This window comes from Nomascus leucogenys, chromosome 19, assembly GCF_006542625.1.
Source record: "Nomascus leucogenys isolate Asia chromosome 19, Asia_NLE_v1, whole genome shotgun sequence".
NCBI lineage: Eukaryota > Metazoa > Chordata > Mammalia > Primates > Hylobatidae > Nomascus > Nomascus leucogenys.
The window spans coordinates 20,022,519-20,039,833 of record NC_044399.1 but is presented as its reverse complement, the minus strand read 5'-3'; positions in this window follow the sequence as shown (position 1 = coordinate 20,039,833).

Below are 17,315 nucleotides of genomic sequence, written 5' to 3'. Positions count from 1 at the left end.
CAATTCTGAGATGGGAGAAAAACCGCCCTATGGTGGGAGGCGAGACATGTTTGCAGCAATGCTGCCTTGTTATTCTTTACTCCACTGAGATGTTTGGGTGGAGAGAAACAGAAATCTGGCTTATGTGCACGTCCAGTCATAGTACCTTCCCTTGAACTTAATTATGACGTAGATTCTATTGCTCACATGTTTGTTGCTGACCTTCTCCTTATTATCACCATGCCCTCCTACTACATTCCTTTTTGCTGAAATAACGAAGATAATAACCAATAAAAACCGAGGGAACTCAGACACCGGTGCCGGTGCAGGACCTTGAGATGCTGAGCACCAGTCCCCTGGGCCCATGGCTGTTTTCTATACTTTGTCTCTGTGTCTTCTTTCTTTTCTCAGTCTCTCGTCCCACCCGACTAGAAATACCCACAGGTGTGGAGGGGCAGCCCTCCCCTTCAATCATGCTATGAATTGGGGTAGCTAGTAAGTGTTCGAGGGCTGCGCGTGTATTCAGTAAGGGCTGGTCCAGTTCTCATTGCTGAGCAGGAATTTCCCCTTCTCAGCTCCCTGCCTGATGATCCTGAACCCCTGGATTGATGAGCAAAAGCCCTTAGATAATGCACACCCTTCCGTGGACTCTTGGGGAGTCCACGGAATGGGGGTGCTCTTCCTGTTGCTAAATCAACCTTTCTAAATGTGTCCATGCCTAGAAGCTGGAGACCCCATCCACACTGCAGTACCAGGGATTCTTCCTGGGCAGTGATAACCAAATCCACCTCTCATAGCAGGTAAGTGTATCTCGCTGCCCAAGGCCAGCAAAGAAGCACCTCAAACTCAGCAGATCCCTGTCTGAATTCCATCTCCCTTTAATCCAGCCCCCACCTCACCTCAAGCTTTCTTATTTGTGGTCATAGCTTTCCATCCCCAGGGAATACTGGCAATTCCCTCAGGATCTTTCAGCCTCCTCTCTGACTCCCTTCTTGGACACACCCAATTGCATGCACACATGCCTACTAATAAAGATAAATCACAAAATTCTTTCTTTTTTTTTTTTTTTTTTTGAGACGGAGTCTCACTCTGTCACCCAGGCTGGGGTGCAGTGGCGTGATCTCGGCTCACTGCAACCTCAGCCTCCCGGGTTCAAGCAATTCTTCTGCCTCAGCCTCTCAAGTGGCTGGGACTACAGGCACGCACCACCACACCAGGCCATTTTTTTGTATTTTTAGTAGAGATGGGGTTTCACCATGTTAACAGGATGGTCTCAATCTTCCCACAAATCACAAAATTCTATGAATTCTACCCCCTTCCCCAGTGTTCTCACATTTCTCTCCTTTACTCCTTTATTCCCGTTCCTTTAATTCAAGTCATCATTTCTCCCTGCACCATTTTAATTGCCTTTTGTTTTCACTTTCCCCACTTCCAATCCAGTCCAGTCTCTTTGCTGCAATCAGTGGGATTTTAAATACAAATCTGTTACTCCCCCGTTTAAAATGTCCCCTCGGTCCTGTTTCCAGTCTCCTAAAGGATGAGATCTATATTCCTTTGTGCCATTTATGCATCACCAGTTCTTCTTGGACTCATAGCCTCCCCATTCTTTCCTGCCCCTGGGAGTCTGCTCACCTGTGCCCTTTGGTCTGATGCTCATGCTAGGCAAAGGGAACAGAGTGGCCATGACTCTCGCCTGTTAAAATCCTTCACATCCTCCAAGGCCTATCTCCAATGATACCTACCCCAGAAAGCATTCCTTATGGGGAAGAGTTTTCTTCCTACCCTCAACAGAAACCTCTGCCCCTCTGCCTGTCCACAGCCCCTTGACACAAACCACCTTCCACTTTGCAGGTAGTCATTTGTGTCCTGGATGTCTGTCCACCCAAGAGGCCATGGCTTTGCAAAGGCAAGGTAAGGGCTGTGCTGGATCTCCCGCTCTGCTTCCTCCTCATCATCCAAGAAGAGGTCCTGCCTGCCCTGGCTCCCTGGACATGGGCTTCCAATGGGCTATCACAGCTGTTTCCAGGGTAGCAAACTTCCTGGACTAGATGTGGGGTGACTGCCGCCGAACAGAGGTGGGCCCCAGGGTGAAGGACCTTGCTGAGCCTCTCTTCGGTTTGGTCTACCAGGCCCTTGTCAAGCACTCTGCTGGAGTCTGGGGGTATTGATCTTTGGAAATGTCAGTCCTGGAGGCTGAGCTGTTCCCCAGAGCCCTAGAGACCCCCTGCCAACTACTTTATTGAGGGACAAGGCAGTAGGCAGGAGTGCTGGGAAATTTGGTTTGCTTGGTATGCCTTCCTGCACACCCACCTCTCCCTGCACCTGGTTCTATTTGTATCTGAGCTTCTCGAACTGCAATAATGATGCAGCCTAGCTGGCTTCTGGAAGCTGGGAGCTGTTGCCAGGCACTCTTCAGTGTGTTCTCTACTTCCAGTGGGAATGTTGGCAAATGCTGCAGGGCCTACAGTTTCATCCAGTTTGCAAGTGCTCTACGGACGAACCCAGATCCCCATGCCCCGCCACTCCTCCCAAGGTAAATACTGGAGATGTGTGAGCGTCCCCAAGATCTGAACTGCACCAGAGGAGGAATTCCTGGACCCAGCTAGTGCTTCCAGGAGGTGGGCTGGGTGATACCTAAGTGACAGAGGGAAGTAATATGTGGCCCTACCCCCTCCCTAAAGTCTAGCATTTGAAATGTGTTAAAAGTGTGATCTCTGACAAATTAATTTCTTTTCACTTCTATTTTGTTATCTGTAATATAAGGATAATAATAGCATTTTATTCATAAGGTAGTTATAAAGATTAAATGTCATTTCACTCCTACTAGGATGGCTGTAATTTTAAAAAATGAAAAATAACAAATGTTGGTGAGGATGTAGAGAAATTAGAACCTTGATGATTTGCTGGATGAAAAGTAAAATGGTGCAGGGCTACCAAGAACAGTTTGGCAGTTATTTAAAAAGTTAACCATAAAGTTACCATGTGAGGCAGCAATTTTACTCCTAAGGGTATACAGAACTGAAAACATATGTTCACACAAAAACAGAACATTCATAGTGGTATTACTGATAATTGCCCCAAAGTAGAAACAGTCCAAAATTTCCATCAATTGATGAATTGATAAACAAAGTGTGTATATCCATACAGTGGAATATTACCCAGCCATAAAGAGGAATGAAGAAGTGATAGATGCTATAACATGGAAGAACCTTGAAAACATTACGCGAACTAAATTTTAATTATGTGGAAAACAAAAGACCATATACTGTATGATACTATTTATATGAAATACCTGGAATAGGAAAATCCATAGAGACTGAAAGTAGATTAGCGATTTCCAGGAACGGGAGAGGAGTGAGCGAGGTGTGACTGCTCATGGGTACAGGGTTTCTTTTTAGGAGTGATGGGAAAGTTCTGGAATTAGTGCTGGTGATAGCACAACCAAGCGAATATATTTTAAAAACGGAATTGTACACTTTAAAAGGGTGAGTTTTATAGTATTGAATTACATCTCAATTTGTAAAAAGAACAAGTTGATAACACACACACACACACAAAATTAGATGTGCCGATACCATTCCAGGCCCACAGTAAGTGCTCCATTAATGGCAGTTGGGAGGGTAACATTGGTGAGCCACTGCACTCAGGCACCATCTTTGGGTTTCCTGCTAAAGGGCTGCCCATCAGAATCCTCTGTTAAAGATATTTAACTTGTGTTTTGCTACCTTAGCAAGAAAGTATATTAAAAATGCCCTGGATTTATCCTTGGGAACAGTGGGTCACCCGTCAGGGAAAAATGAGTGGGGTTTCTCTTCTCTGGCATCCACTCATGTACCCTATGGCAGTGGTCTAGGCCTAAATGTAGAGATAGTAGGACCCTGGGGAAAATGGGACAAGGAGACAGAGAAGGGCTCTGGCCCTTGAGGCTCCGGCACCTAAACCAGTGGCAGTCTCAAGAGCTGCTGTGGCTGGTGGCCTGTAACAGGACTGCTGGGGGACATCTGGGGAGCGCCAGGAGCAGTAGCTGTTGGGGAGGACCCATCTTGGCATCATGGCCCGGCAGTGACTCACTCGGGTGATGCTCCATCTTCCCCAATCTTCAGGGCATCCAGTAGGAAGAATCCTCACCATTTCTACACCCAACAGTCATTTTCACTAGGCTTCTTGTCACGGTGGTAGAGCATAACCCAGACGTGGGGGTCCCTCAAGCTCCTAACAGGGGAGGGGAAAGCCTAGAGCGTTTTGTTGAGCTCAGGCTGAGGGGAGCAGCACACCCTAGATTCTCAGATTCACTGGGGCTCCTGCTGCGTTCCCCTCTCCATTCCCTCCACTCTCTCCATTCTGTTCCTTGTTCAGCCCATAATGGCCTCCCCGGGCCACTGGTCAGCCCCCTCAGTGTGCACACCCATCCAGCTTTCCTCCACCCTGCAGGTTCCCCTTACCTCCTGCTCCTGTCCCAACCTAGCTCAAAGCCCTTCCCGGCTTCCTCAGCATTCACTTTTGCCACAGCTGCCCTACACACATCCCCTATTTCAGCAGCATTGCCCATAGGAAGGAGTTCAGCTTAAGTCACAAATACATCAAAATAATAAACGTGTCCTCCTTTCAGTCCCCCAAAAGCACGAGGCACCACGCCGCCTCTGCACTTCTGTCCCCGTTGTTCTTCACCTCAGAAGCCAGCTTCCCCCTCTCCACTTACTCACGCCTTGCTGTGGGTGAGGACTGAGTGCCTGGCCTCTGCCAATCCCAGCCAGTAATATAGCTGAAGGAGCAGGAGGTGGTCCGCTCAGCCCAAGGAGGGAGAGGCCACGCTCAGCCCCATATCGGGGCTCTGCAGCTACTGCCCTTCGCAGCTGTGCCTGTGGCTCAAGAATGTCCCAGAACCCTCACCCTCCCCTCCTGCCCCACCAGGCAAATGGAGTGCTGAGAAGGCACCACTCCCCTGTGCTCTCCACCACCTCTGCAGACATTGTTCTGCCCTCCCATGTCCCATCCGCCACCCAGCTGGGCTTCAGGACATGGATGATGCTTGGTCTGCAGTCTATACAGTTCCAGAAGATCAAGAAAAACATTCTTGCCGTAGAAAACAGTGTTTTATGTGCAGAAATTGGCAGGTGCTATTATCACCTTTCAGAGCAATTTGATGCCTTCTGAAACGTGAGCACCTGTCACTGGAGGAGGGAAGTGTTCTTGCCAAGCATTTGATGCATTTCCAGCAAAGTCACGAAATGCACAAAGCTGCCTAGCAGCAGCCTGCTGCTCAGCCAGCCACCGCTCCAGGCTTCCTTGAGCTTCACGGTGTCCTTAGGGCAACACTGTGTGCCCTGACCCTGCTTTGTCTCCTGGTGGGAGACCTGAGCTAGAGTGTCATGAGTCAGCAGGCTCGGTCCACACTCTTTACCAGGACATGAGCAGAACTAGGGGGACAACTTCTGCTACATTTGCTTGGAATTGCTTTTGTCTTTTCATCCTAATGAGGTAGAAAGTGAACGGGAAACGAGGACAAGAGAGGCGCTCCGTGCAGTCTGGCCCCTGAACGTCCCTGCCCCCACACCACTGCCCCACCCCAAACCCAGAGTGGACTCACTCATCCTGGAGCTCGGCCACCCCCACACCTGGAGTGTGGTGGCACGCCACCATGGACATTAGCTGGACAGTAAATGCTAGTCTGTCCCTCCCAGCACAGTGAGTCACCAGGCAATGACTGGCTCCTCAATAACAGAAGACTAGGAATCAGGGATGACCAGTTGTTCTTGCTCCAGTGAATGCCAAAATGCCCCTTGGGAATTCTTGGGCTCTTCTGTAGAAACAGGGAATGTATAATGAGAGCATTGGAATCTCAGAGCCTGTCTGTTAATATAGTAAATGTTTATGAGTATAAACTCTAGAGTCAGTATGTGTGGGTTCAAATTCTACCTCTGCCATTTATGTAAACGCTGTGTGACCTCAGACAGTGATTTGGCTTTTCTGTGCTTAGACTCCCTAGCTTTAAAATAAGACTTTTAAAGATAAGAAGGGAACCGCTCTACTTCTTAAATTTGTCTCAGAACAATTAATATTTAGTATATTAATATATTTTAAAGTAATGTCAAAAACTGCAATGATTTTTGCACTAATCTAACACTTTTAACAATGTCCAGCACATGGTCAGTACCACAAGTGTTAACTTGCTTTGGGGGAGTTAGACAGAAATCAAGTGCACAGGCTCTTAGAACTTGGGGATAAGTAGCTAAAAAACAAGCAAAACAAAAAATCGGGCCAGGTGCGGTGGCTCACACCTGTAATGCCAGCACTTCAGGAGGCTGAGGCTGGTGGATTGCTTGCGCTCAGGAGTTTGAGACCAGCCTGGGCAACATGGTGAAACCTCATATCTACAAAAAATACAAAAATTAGCTGGGTATGGTGGGATGTACCTGAAGTCTCAGCTACTCGGGAGGCTGAAGCAGGAGGATTGCTCAAACCCAGGAGGTCAAGGCTGCAGTGAGCTGTGATCACGTCACTGACATTGTGCCACTACACTCCAGCCTGGGCAGGCAGCAGAGCGAAAAAAAAGAGTGCACAAGCTCTGAAGATTAGTGGATTTTGGATCTTGGTTCTGTCCCTTTCTAGCTGTGTGACTTTGGGCCAGTTAGTTAAATGCTTTGTGTGTCAGTTTTCTCATCTAAAGGGGGCAATGTTACTAGTACTAGAATAGTTAAAAGATTAGATGGATGGATATTTGCAAAGTTCTTAGAGCAATGCCTGGTCCTATATAAGCTATTATTATTGTTCTGCATTAGCTATTATTATTATTTTATAGTTTACCTGTGAGTATTGTATTATTATTTCTCTGCTATAGGAGAGACACAATTTCAGGGCCCTCATTCCCCAGGCTGCGAGGCGCCTCAGCTGAGGAACAAGGGTCAGGACTAGGGACCCAGAAGGTGGTAGTCTCTTTGGCCCTGGAGTGGGGCAGGCCAATGCTCAGTCTGGTCGGAGGGTCCTCATCTGCAATCCTAACAGAAACAGGGCACTGCTGGATCCTCCAAGGAGGGTGGTACTATTATGAAGGGTGACCCAGGCCATCACCATCCACACAAAAAGAGCCTGAACTTTGGGGATCAACAGATATAGTTTCAAACTTTGACTCTGTCTCTCAGCAGCCCTGTGACCTTGGACAAGCTGCTTGATTTTCTGAACCTCCATTTCCTCATCTCCAAATGGTGGTAGGATCACCTTCCATGCAGAGGCAGCTACACTCCTGGCCCTGCACTGGTTCAGGAACAGCAGTTCTTTCTCTCATCATCCCTTCCTTGACCTCTTTCAACTCTGTGATTTGGGGCCAGCCGAGGCTGAATTTAGAGAGGAAAGGCTCGTTTCATTTCACTTTGTCCCGCAGGACCAAAAGCTGCAGGTCAGATTCAATTTGACAAACCCAAGAATCCGTTTAACATCTTTGATTAAGATCTCAAACCCCCAAGGAAAAGCATCTGTGCTATGATGTGGAGTGTCTATTTCTGAGGCTGTGGTTTTTGTGTTTTTCTTTTTACTTAATCCATGGAATGCATAAATATATGTTAGTGGTATTTAGAAAAAAAGACTTCAAACAATACAGAAGAATTTTGAGTAAAAAGTGAAAGTACCATTCTGCAATGACCATTTTGCAACAAACCCGCTTCCTCTTCCTTACAGAACAGATCACCATAAATAATTTAGTGTTCAGTCATTCTAGACCCTTTCCTTTTTCCTTTTTTTTTTTTTTATTGAGACGGAGTTTTGCTCTTTTTGCCAGGCTGGAGTGCAATGGCGCAATCTCGGCTCACTGCAACCTCTGCCTCCCAGGTTCAAGCGATTCTCCTGCCTCCGCCTCCTGAGTAGCTGGAATTACAGGCACCCACCACCATGCCCAGCTAATTTTGTGTTTTTAGTGGAGACGGGGTTTCACCATGTTGGCCAGGCTGGTCTCGAACTCTTGACCTCAGGTGATCCACCCACCTCGGCCTCCCAAAATGCTGGGATTACAGGCATGAGCCACCGCGCCGGGCCTCTAGATCTTTTTCTATGTGTCTACAGAGAAATGTAAGTATTACTTTACTTATTCGGATCCTGCACCATATGCTACTCTAAGACATCTTGCTTTTGTTTAACATGTCTTCGAGAGCCTTCCTTGTTGGCACAAGTTAAGCTGCCTCATTTTTTTTTAATGGCTGCATATTATCCATTTGTGTGGATGGACAATTCATTTACCAGCTCCTCTCCTGTTAAGCATCTAGAGTGTTTGCAACTTCTTGCTCTTATGAATGTGTGTGTGCCTTTGTGCAAATGTGGAAACATTTCTATAAGAGTTTCCTAGAAATGGAATTCCTAGCCCCAAGGATTGAAGGAGGTACAACTTACCCTACATTATACCTCCTTACTCTGCTTTATTTTTATTCATAGCATTTATTATAAGTAACACTTTCTATTTATTTATTGTCCACTTTTCCCACTAAAATATAATTTTCACAAGAGCAGGTAACTTGTCTGTCTGAATTAAATGCTATATCCCCGACACCTCTAATAGGTCCTGGCACATAGTAGGGATTCAATATTTATTGAATGAAAAAATGGATAGAAAAGCCAGCATGGTGTCTCACACCTGTAATCTCAGCACTTTGAGAGGCCAAGACAGGACAGTCATTTGAGGCCAAAGACCAGGAATTCGAGACCAGTCTGGACAACATTGTGAGATTCTTCTACAAAGATTAGCTGGGGCTGGTGTGGTGGCTCATGCTTGTAATTCCAGCACTTTGGGAGGCTGAGGTGGGTGGATCACTTCAGGTCAGGAGTTTGAGATCAGTTTGGCCAACATGGTGGAACCCCATCTCTACTGGAAATACAAAAATTAGCTAAGTGTGGTGGTGGGCATCTGTAATCCCAGCCATTCGGGAGGCTGAGGCAGGAGGATCACTTGAACCCGAGAGACAGAAGCTGTAGTGAGCCAATGCCACTGCACGCCAGCCTAGACAACAGAGCAAGACTCTGTCTCAAAAAAAAAAAAAAAAAAAAAATCAGCTGACTGTGGTTGTGCATGCTTATAGTCCTACCTACTCAAGAGGCTGAGGTGGGAGGATCACTTGAGCCCAGGAATTCAAGGCTGCAGTGAGCTAAAATCAACCACTGAACTCCAGCCTGGGCAACAAAGAGAGACCGTGTTTCTTAAAAAAATAATAATAATAATTTAAAAAGAATAAAAAGCCATGCATTTTTTTAATTTTATTATTATTATACTTTAAGTTTTAGGGTACATGTGCACAATGTGCAGGTTTGTTACATATGTATCCATGTGCCATGTTGGTGTGCTGCACCCATTAACTCGTCATTTAGCATTAGGTATATCTCCTAATGCTGTCCCTCCCCCCTCCCCCCACCCCACAACAGTCCCCGGAGTGTGATGTTCCCCTTCCTGTGTCCATATGTTCTCATTGTTCAATTCCCACCTATGAGTGAGAACATGCGGTGTTTGGTTTTTTGTCCTTGCGATAGTTTGTTGAGAATGATGATTTCCAGTTTCATCCATGTCCCTACAAAGGACATGAGCTCATCATTTTTTATGGCTGCATAGTATTCCATGATGTATATGTGCCACATTTTCTTAATCCAGTCTATCGTTGTTGGACATTTGGGTTGGTTCCAAGTCTTTGCTATTGTGAATAGTGCCGCAATAAACAAACGTGTGCATGTGTCTTTATAGCAGCATGATTTATAGTCTTTTGGGTATATACCCAGTAATGGGATAAAGCCATGCATTTTTAATGTTGATAGGTGTTGTCAGTTTATTTTCCAAAAGACTGACCAATTTACACTCTACCAAGACAATAAGGGACTGTTTACCCTGAACCCTTACCAACACTGGATTTTATCAACTTTTAAATTAATTGTTCTCACTTAATAGGGAAAAAAATGCTATCTCCCCATTAATACCGCTGCTTGACAAGTTCTTCCCAAGGCACACTTTGCTCCTTACCATGAAGGGTGAGACCGACTCAGGAAGTTCTGTCTGCAGTGAATGTGCCCAGAGCCACAGGCCTGGAAGCCAGCCCAAGAGATGGATAAGCAGAGCAGAGGATCAAGGCGGAGCCAGAGCCAGAGCTGCAGCCCAAGGGGGACCTGGGGTGGGGTCTGGACAATGTCACAGCTGCTCCTGGCAGCTGCCCACATGACAGCCCGTTACCCAAGTGGAGGCAGAAGAGAAGTTGCTACCAGGGAGGGGGCCCTCAGAGAGTGGAAGGGCGGGTCCAGCCTCCCATCAAAGGGAACAGTGTGTGGGCAGAAGGCTGCCTGGCCACGGCCAGGCCCAGCCCGCACAGAGGGATCAGAGCACCCAAAGCCCCGACCACCTCTAAGTCATTGACCTTCATCTTCAAAGATCCTTCCCTAGAGACTCCTGTGATTCTTCCCTCCCCGAGTGACCTGGTGTCACTGTAAGCGTCTCAAAGTCTTTATTCTCATTCTGTACCATCTTCCCCTGACCCTTCTGTATATCACGTGGCTTCCCAGGAGGAACAGCTTCTCCAGGAAGGCCCTGTGTCTCTTCAGGGTGATGCCTGCCTGCGACTTCCTCAGCCTGAGGAAGGAGGAGGCTGGGCCTCTCTCTCAGACCCCTGCCTGGGAATCCACCCCTCCATGGACTTGGAGACCTGCACGCTGGCCTGGCTTCCTCAACCCATCTATACCACAGGGAAAAAGGAGTGGGAAGGACTTTCTAGTATAAATGAGACCTTCAACACCTGTGAAAAGAAGGGGGAGGGGAAGGGACCTAATGAGCTAATGCAACGTGTGGATCTGGTTTTGATTCTGGTTTGAGTAAACCAATCACAAAAGACATTTTTGCAACAATTGCAGAAATATTAATACAGACTATTAGATGATATTAAGGAATTAGTGTTAATTTTGATGGATATGATCATGATATTATGTTTATGTAGAAAACTGTTTTTGCATTTTAGAGACGCATACTGAAGTATTTAGGGTAAAATGTATGTCAGTAGTTTTCTTTAAAATACTCAAGCAAAAAAAAAGTCAATGAAGCAGATACAGCAAAATGTTAACAATTGTTAAATCCAGGTGATGGATATTGTGGGTTTATTATGTCATCCTCTCAATTTTCTGTATGTTTAATCCTTTTCATAATAAAGATTGTAAAGTGGAAGAAGAAAAGGAAGAGGGGGGAAGGGAAGAGAAGGAGGAGGAGGGAAGGGGGAGCGCAGGGGGAGAAGTGGGAGGAGGAAGAAAGTCATAGACCTCCAGCAGGGTCAGTATTCTCCAGAGGATAGGGCAAGACACCCCAAAGTTGGCCTTGACTTTAACAGTCTTGATTCTAACAATCAGAGGTCCTTGGCTGTTCTTGGCACGGCCCTTCCTGGCAATAGCTTGCCCAGGCTCTCTGAGGGCCCAAGCCCAGCAGGAATGGATCACAGTCCCCAGTGTTGGCTACCTCATTGCCATGAGCTCTGGCCAGGCACATGATACAGGAGGCAGTGCCTTGAGATGTGATGAATTGATTTCAGGCAGAAAACCTGAAGACTTGGCCCAGCAGACCCCCCAGGAAGCTGGAGCCCACATCATCTGCAGTGCAGCCAAGCATGAGCTAACCTGTCTGTGTTTGCAGCAATCAAGACAGCACGATCCTTCCCAGAAGTCAGAATTGGCTCATATGAGCACAAGAGAAGTCATCTGCAGATCCGACAGCAAGAGTGGGCTTGCCAAGCTAGGTCTTTACGGGAATAGCCAGGGCACCACCCACACACACACACCTCAAGCCCCCAGGCTTACCCTCCTGGAAGGAGGATGCAGCCCATTCCCATTCACCATCCCGTCTCCAACATGCCTGGAAGCTGGCATCAGCCCTGTTGCCTGCAGGGTGGGCAGTGTGAGCTCCCCAGGGGTCTCTGTACCAGGAGTCTGAAGATTAGTGAAAGATTTCAGAAGTGGGCAAGATGTTCCTCCTGTTCTGGGTATCCACACACTCAACAAACATTCGCTGAGCACATACCTGTTGCTGTGGCCAACCACTGTTAGACTGAGGGCCACAAGATGAGTACATTGCAGGCCCTGCCCATTGAGGCTTGCAGTCTGTGGAGGGAACAGCACCAGACTCCGACCAACCCAGACCAACCCAGGAGGGATCAAAGCATGGGGTTCTGCTCTGTGTGGACTGGCAGGGTGGGGGCACCTCTGCAGCCATGGCCAGCTTAGGCTAGCAGGCTCCTGGGGAGATGTAACAGAAGATAGAAAGTAGCTGTTCTCAAAGTGTGGCCTCCACACCTCCAGAAGCATCCTCTGGGAACTTACTAAAAATGCAAATTTCCATGTCCTGCCCCAAACCTACTATCTTAGTTTGTGATGTTATAAAAAAGTACCATAGATTGGGTGGGTGGCTTATAAAACAACAGAAATTTCATTTTTACAGTTCTGGAGGCTGGTAGCCTGAGATCAGAATGCCAGCATGGTTGGTGTCAGACGAGGGCCCTCTTTTGGTTGCAGAAAATGGCCTCTTCATTGTAACCTCACATGGCAGAAAGGGGGTGAGAGAGCTCTCTGGGGTCCCTTTCATAAGGGCACTAATCCCATTGGTGAAGTCTCCACCCTCATGACCTGACCACCTCCCAGAGGTCTCATATCCTAATACCATCACATTAGGGGTTAAAATGTCAAAGCATGAATTTTGGGCAGGGTTGGGGCGGGGGGAGCAGATATGCAGATATAATCAGTCCATAACACCTGCTGAATCGGAAACCGGAACTGGTGCCCAGAACGCTGTGTTTAACAAGCCCTCCAGGTGATTCAGATGCATGTTCAAGTTTGAGAACAGACGACTTCACCTTCTTGAGGTGTGGCCCGGGTGCGGTGGCTCACACTTGTAATCCTACCACTTTGGGAGGCTGAGGCAGGCAGATTGTCTGAGCTTAGGAGTTTGAGACCAGCCTGGGCAACACAGTGAAACCCCATCTCTACTAAAATACAAAAAATTAGCTGGGCATGGCAGCATGCGCCTGTAGTCCCAGCTACTTGGGAGGCTGAGGCAGGAGAATCACTTGAACCTGGGAGGCGGACGTCGCAGTGAGCCGAGATCGTGCCACTGCACTCCAGCCTGGGCAACAGAGCGAGACTCCATCTCCAAAAAAAAAAAAAAAAGAAAGAAAGAAAAAGAAAAGAAAAAAGAAAAGGTAGTTGTGAGGAAGCAGATTTCAGTTCAAGGGAAAAAACAAACTTTCCAACTGACAGCTGCTGAGCAATGAACCCAACAGCCTCATTCACCCATAGTGAATTCCCATGCCTGGAAGTCTGGAATGTAGGCAGGGAATATTCTCCAGGACAGGCTAGGTTATAATGTCCTACTATAAAAACAGCCCCCAGATCTCAACAAGCTTAACCCTTGCTCATGCAAAGTCTGCTGCAACTCAAGCAGCCCTCCAGGGCACTGTCTTCTTGCAGTGCCTCGGTGGGCCTGGCTGCTTTGATCTGGGGCTTTGCTGTCTCAACACAGGCACTTGTCTGTGACCAGTCCTGAAAGGGAAGAGGGACTTCCCTCTTCCCTGGGGAATGGCTCAGGGACTTTCACTGCCTCAACTCAGAATTGTGACAAACATTACTTTTGCTCCTATCTCACAGGCCAGAAATTCCACTCGGCCCCTCCTAACTGCAAAGGGACTGAAAGGTGTGGTCTCCCAGAGGTCCAGGAAGGAAAGAAGCCCTGGGAATGTTTCCCACAAGGCCCAGCTTCTTCTCAAGGCAGGCAAGGCTGCTGTGCTGGAAAGAAGGTAGATTACCTTAAAGATCATTTCCAAACTTAAGATTCTACTTTTCTATAATTCTCTGGTTCTGAAATGGTTTAAATTGCCAAGTGGTTCTACACTCCTTGGAAGTTCTAAGGTTCTGGGAGGGTTTAGTCATAACTCAGCTCACAACATGGCCACTGCAGCCCCTACAGGTCCCTTGGACTCCAGGCCACTGGCAAGCAGGGCCCAGGGCAGAGGAGGGTGCAGTGGATGCTGCCTTGGTCTGGAAGGGAATGGAGACCTGAGCGGTCCTGGCCCTGGTGAAGGGCAGGGGCTGCAAACATTCAGACAAGTCCGGGGAAGAAATCAGCCTTCTCCCAAGCTGGGCTGAGGAGAAGCAATTACAGCCTTTTCCTAAGGAAGGAAAGAAAAACAGATTTGATTCCGTATTCCTGGCCCATGAGTCAGTTGTGGAGTAGGTCAGCACCTGCAGAGGCGTTAAACTGGGGCTGATCGCAGGCGTGTCGCCCCCACTCCGACCCCTGTCTCCTCACACCCATGGGGCACCCCCCACAACTGTAGGGAGAACACAGCAGTCTAGGAAAGTGCTCCGCCCCTGTTCTTGGGGGCATCCTCCTTGCTGCATCTGGAATGCGACTGACTTAGCAGAGAGCAAGAAGCAGTTGAGCAAATATTCAGAGGCTCCAGAGGCTGGCAGCCCCTGCTGTCTCCATGAAGAGGAGGGGTCACCACCTGACCCAGCTCTGCTGGGCCCCTGGCCACACTGGGTGCCTTCCCTTCTCCATTTCAGTTAAGATGTCACCATTATGGGAACTCCAGTGGAGAAGTCTCTAATAGGGTCAGAGCCTCAGGCACTAACACCAAATGCTTTAGCCTTCTCCTGGGGACTGATGGCCATTGTTCTTAGTCTGGATATGTTAAGTTGCTGTGCCCTTTGCTGAAAGATAAATTGCATCTCTGCCCTGAGGGAGAATGAATCACATTGATAATTCTCTTGATTAAAGCCCATTTATTTAAGATCCTGCTTGAGGTTGTTTTTTAATAGATGGATTAGGGAGTAATTCAAAAAAGACAAAAGGGTACAGTAATTGGGTTTCCCTTGGCCTACAAATGTTATCATCAGAGAAAGTAGTAAGAGGGGCCAGGACTCACAAGATTTGGTCAAACGGTTGCCTGGGAAGCCTACAGTGATGAAGGGGGAGGGGAGCAGCCCTGCAGCACAGGGCTAGCTCCATTCAACTTCTCCACGAAGCAAATGGAAAATCCCAAGTCGAGGAGGACTGAAAGGATGAAGCACAGGCTGCAAGACCATGACAGACCAGGCAAGGAGCCCTTTTCCCTGCACTGCCAATGGCTCCATCCCCCAACGGTGCTGCCTCTTTTGCATTTCAGCAACAGAATTTTGCCTGAACCCCCAGGTTATGGGGTGACCTACAAGCCACACTCAAAAGCAGATGAACGGAGAGGCAGAGCCCACGTTAACTTTGTGCCTGGACCCAGACAGGTTGAGGCCCTGAGCCAACAGTCTGGCTTTAAGATGTTGCTGTGAATGTGCTTGGCCAGGAGCCAAGCGAGACCAACCAGACACCCAAGAGGTGGTCTGCAGCCGTGGAGGAGGGTCCATCCTGGCCTCAGTAGCCACAGCCCTGCATCCTACCTAGGGATCTCCAGATCAAGGTGCTCTCACTCTGATGTGCGACCTGGGAAGAACTCTTCATGTCTCCAGGCCTCAGTCTCCTTAGCTGTACAAAACACTGGTAGGGATAGTTTGGATAGGCCTGTTGGGACACCCTTCCCTGCCTAATCGAAAGCTACAACTAGCATTTTTAAATGCTGCCAAATCTGTCAACACTTCTTGTGTGGCTTGGAGGAGAAGCTCTCAGATCTGATTAAGGTCATCCTCGAAGTGGACTCACTTCTCCTGGGCTGGAGACATCCCTCTGGGTACGCCCCAGGAACAGAGCCAAGCTTCCCCTTCCAGGGGAAAGAAGTGGGGCTTATGGAGAAGGCTAGGTTGGCTGTAGGGCTGAACAGAGGAGCAGGAGAGAGGCTGCCTTCAGGGGCCACAGCTCCTTGCCCAGGTGCCTGAATTCTTAAGTCTTTCATTTTGTAAAAGATACAAGAAAATGGGGCATCTAGGCAGGACGCAGTGGCTCATGCCTACAATCCTAGCACTTTGGGAGGCCGAGGTGGGTGGATCACCTGAGGTCAGGAGTTCGAGACCAGCCTGGCCAACATGGTGAAACCGTGTCTCTACTAAAAATACAAAAACTTAGCCAGGTATGGTGGAGTGCACCTGTAATCCCAGCTACTCGGGAAGCTGAGGCAGGAGAATCGCTTGAACCCAGGAGGTGGACATTGCAGTGAGCTGAGATTGCACCAGTGCACTATAGCCTAGGCAACAGAGTGAGACTCCTTCAAGAAAGGAAAGAAAGAAAAAAAAGAAAAGAAAAAAGAAAAGAGAAGAAAAGAAAAGAAAGAGGAGGGGAGGGAGGGAGGGGAAGGGAGGGGAGGGAAAAAAATAAAATAGGACATCTAAACTACCACCTTGAAAACACAGAACTGGGGCTGCCCAGGAGTCCACAGGCCCTAAATTTGGGCCAGATCTTTCTCAAATATCACCATACTAGCTCCATAAAATCCCCCTCTCCTATTCCCCTCTGTCTCTCTCTCTTCTCCTCCTCCTCCTCACTTCCCATTCGGCTGTCCAAAAGCAAATTTAAACAGCCTGATCAGACTTCTAGAGGCCACAGAAAGCATCTTGGGGCTGCAGATATGAGAATTTGGAAATCAGTTCTGCTGAGCCCCTTCAAAGAGGAAGCTCACAGGATGCAAGGCTTTCCAGCTGGAAGGATCCTAGTTTCACTCTGGTAAGAAATCTCACGGTGGCCTCCCCAAGAGGCTGTATGACCTCACAACCCCAGGATCTTTATTGCATGACCCTATCAGGAAGTGCTTCCCTCCGTGTCTCCACATTGGAGACCAAGTCAATACTCCAATGCCATGTGGGGCCAAACCCATCGTGATTGGGAGGCCCTGGTCCTGGGTCCTTCAGCTACAAGGACTCACAGCAGAAATTCAACTCATTAGGAAGGGGAGTGCTGGGCCATGGGCTGAAAAGAAGGCTCTCAGGCAAAGGGCCTGAGGGAAGGTCTGACCCCTCTATGCACCCAGGAGACTCTGGCAATTCAGCTTCCCTGGGAATAAAGCTGTGAGAGCGCACATCTCCTCAGGAGGGGAGGGAAGGGGCTCTGAGGTCAGCTGAGCCTATGCCTGGCCAGACACAGGCTAGCTGTGACCACAGACAGAGAGCCCAGTGCCAGGCCCACCATGGGCCCAGCTTCCATGGCTCTGCACACTCTAATTACATACTGGGGCACTAAACTGCATGTCTGGCCCAGAAATCACTGCTGCCTCCAAAGCAGGCTGTCTGAAGGCATTACCTGTCTCGTCCAGCCCAGGTAGAAGGAAGATGGCAAGTTGGTGCAGCCAGGCAAGGGTCTGGATGCATTCGGACTCCCACTCCAGCCCTGTCTGTTTCACACCCACTCCTCCCCATGCTCCATCTCCCCACTG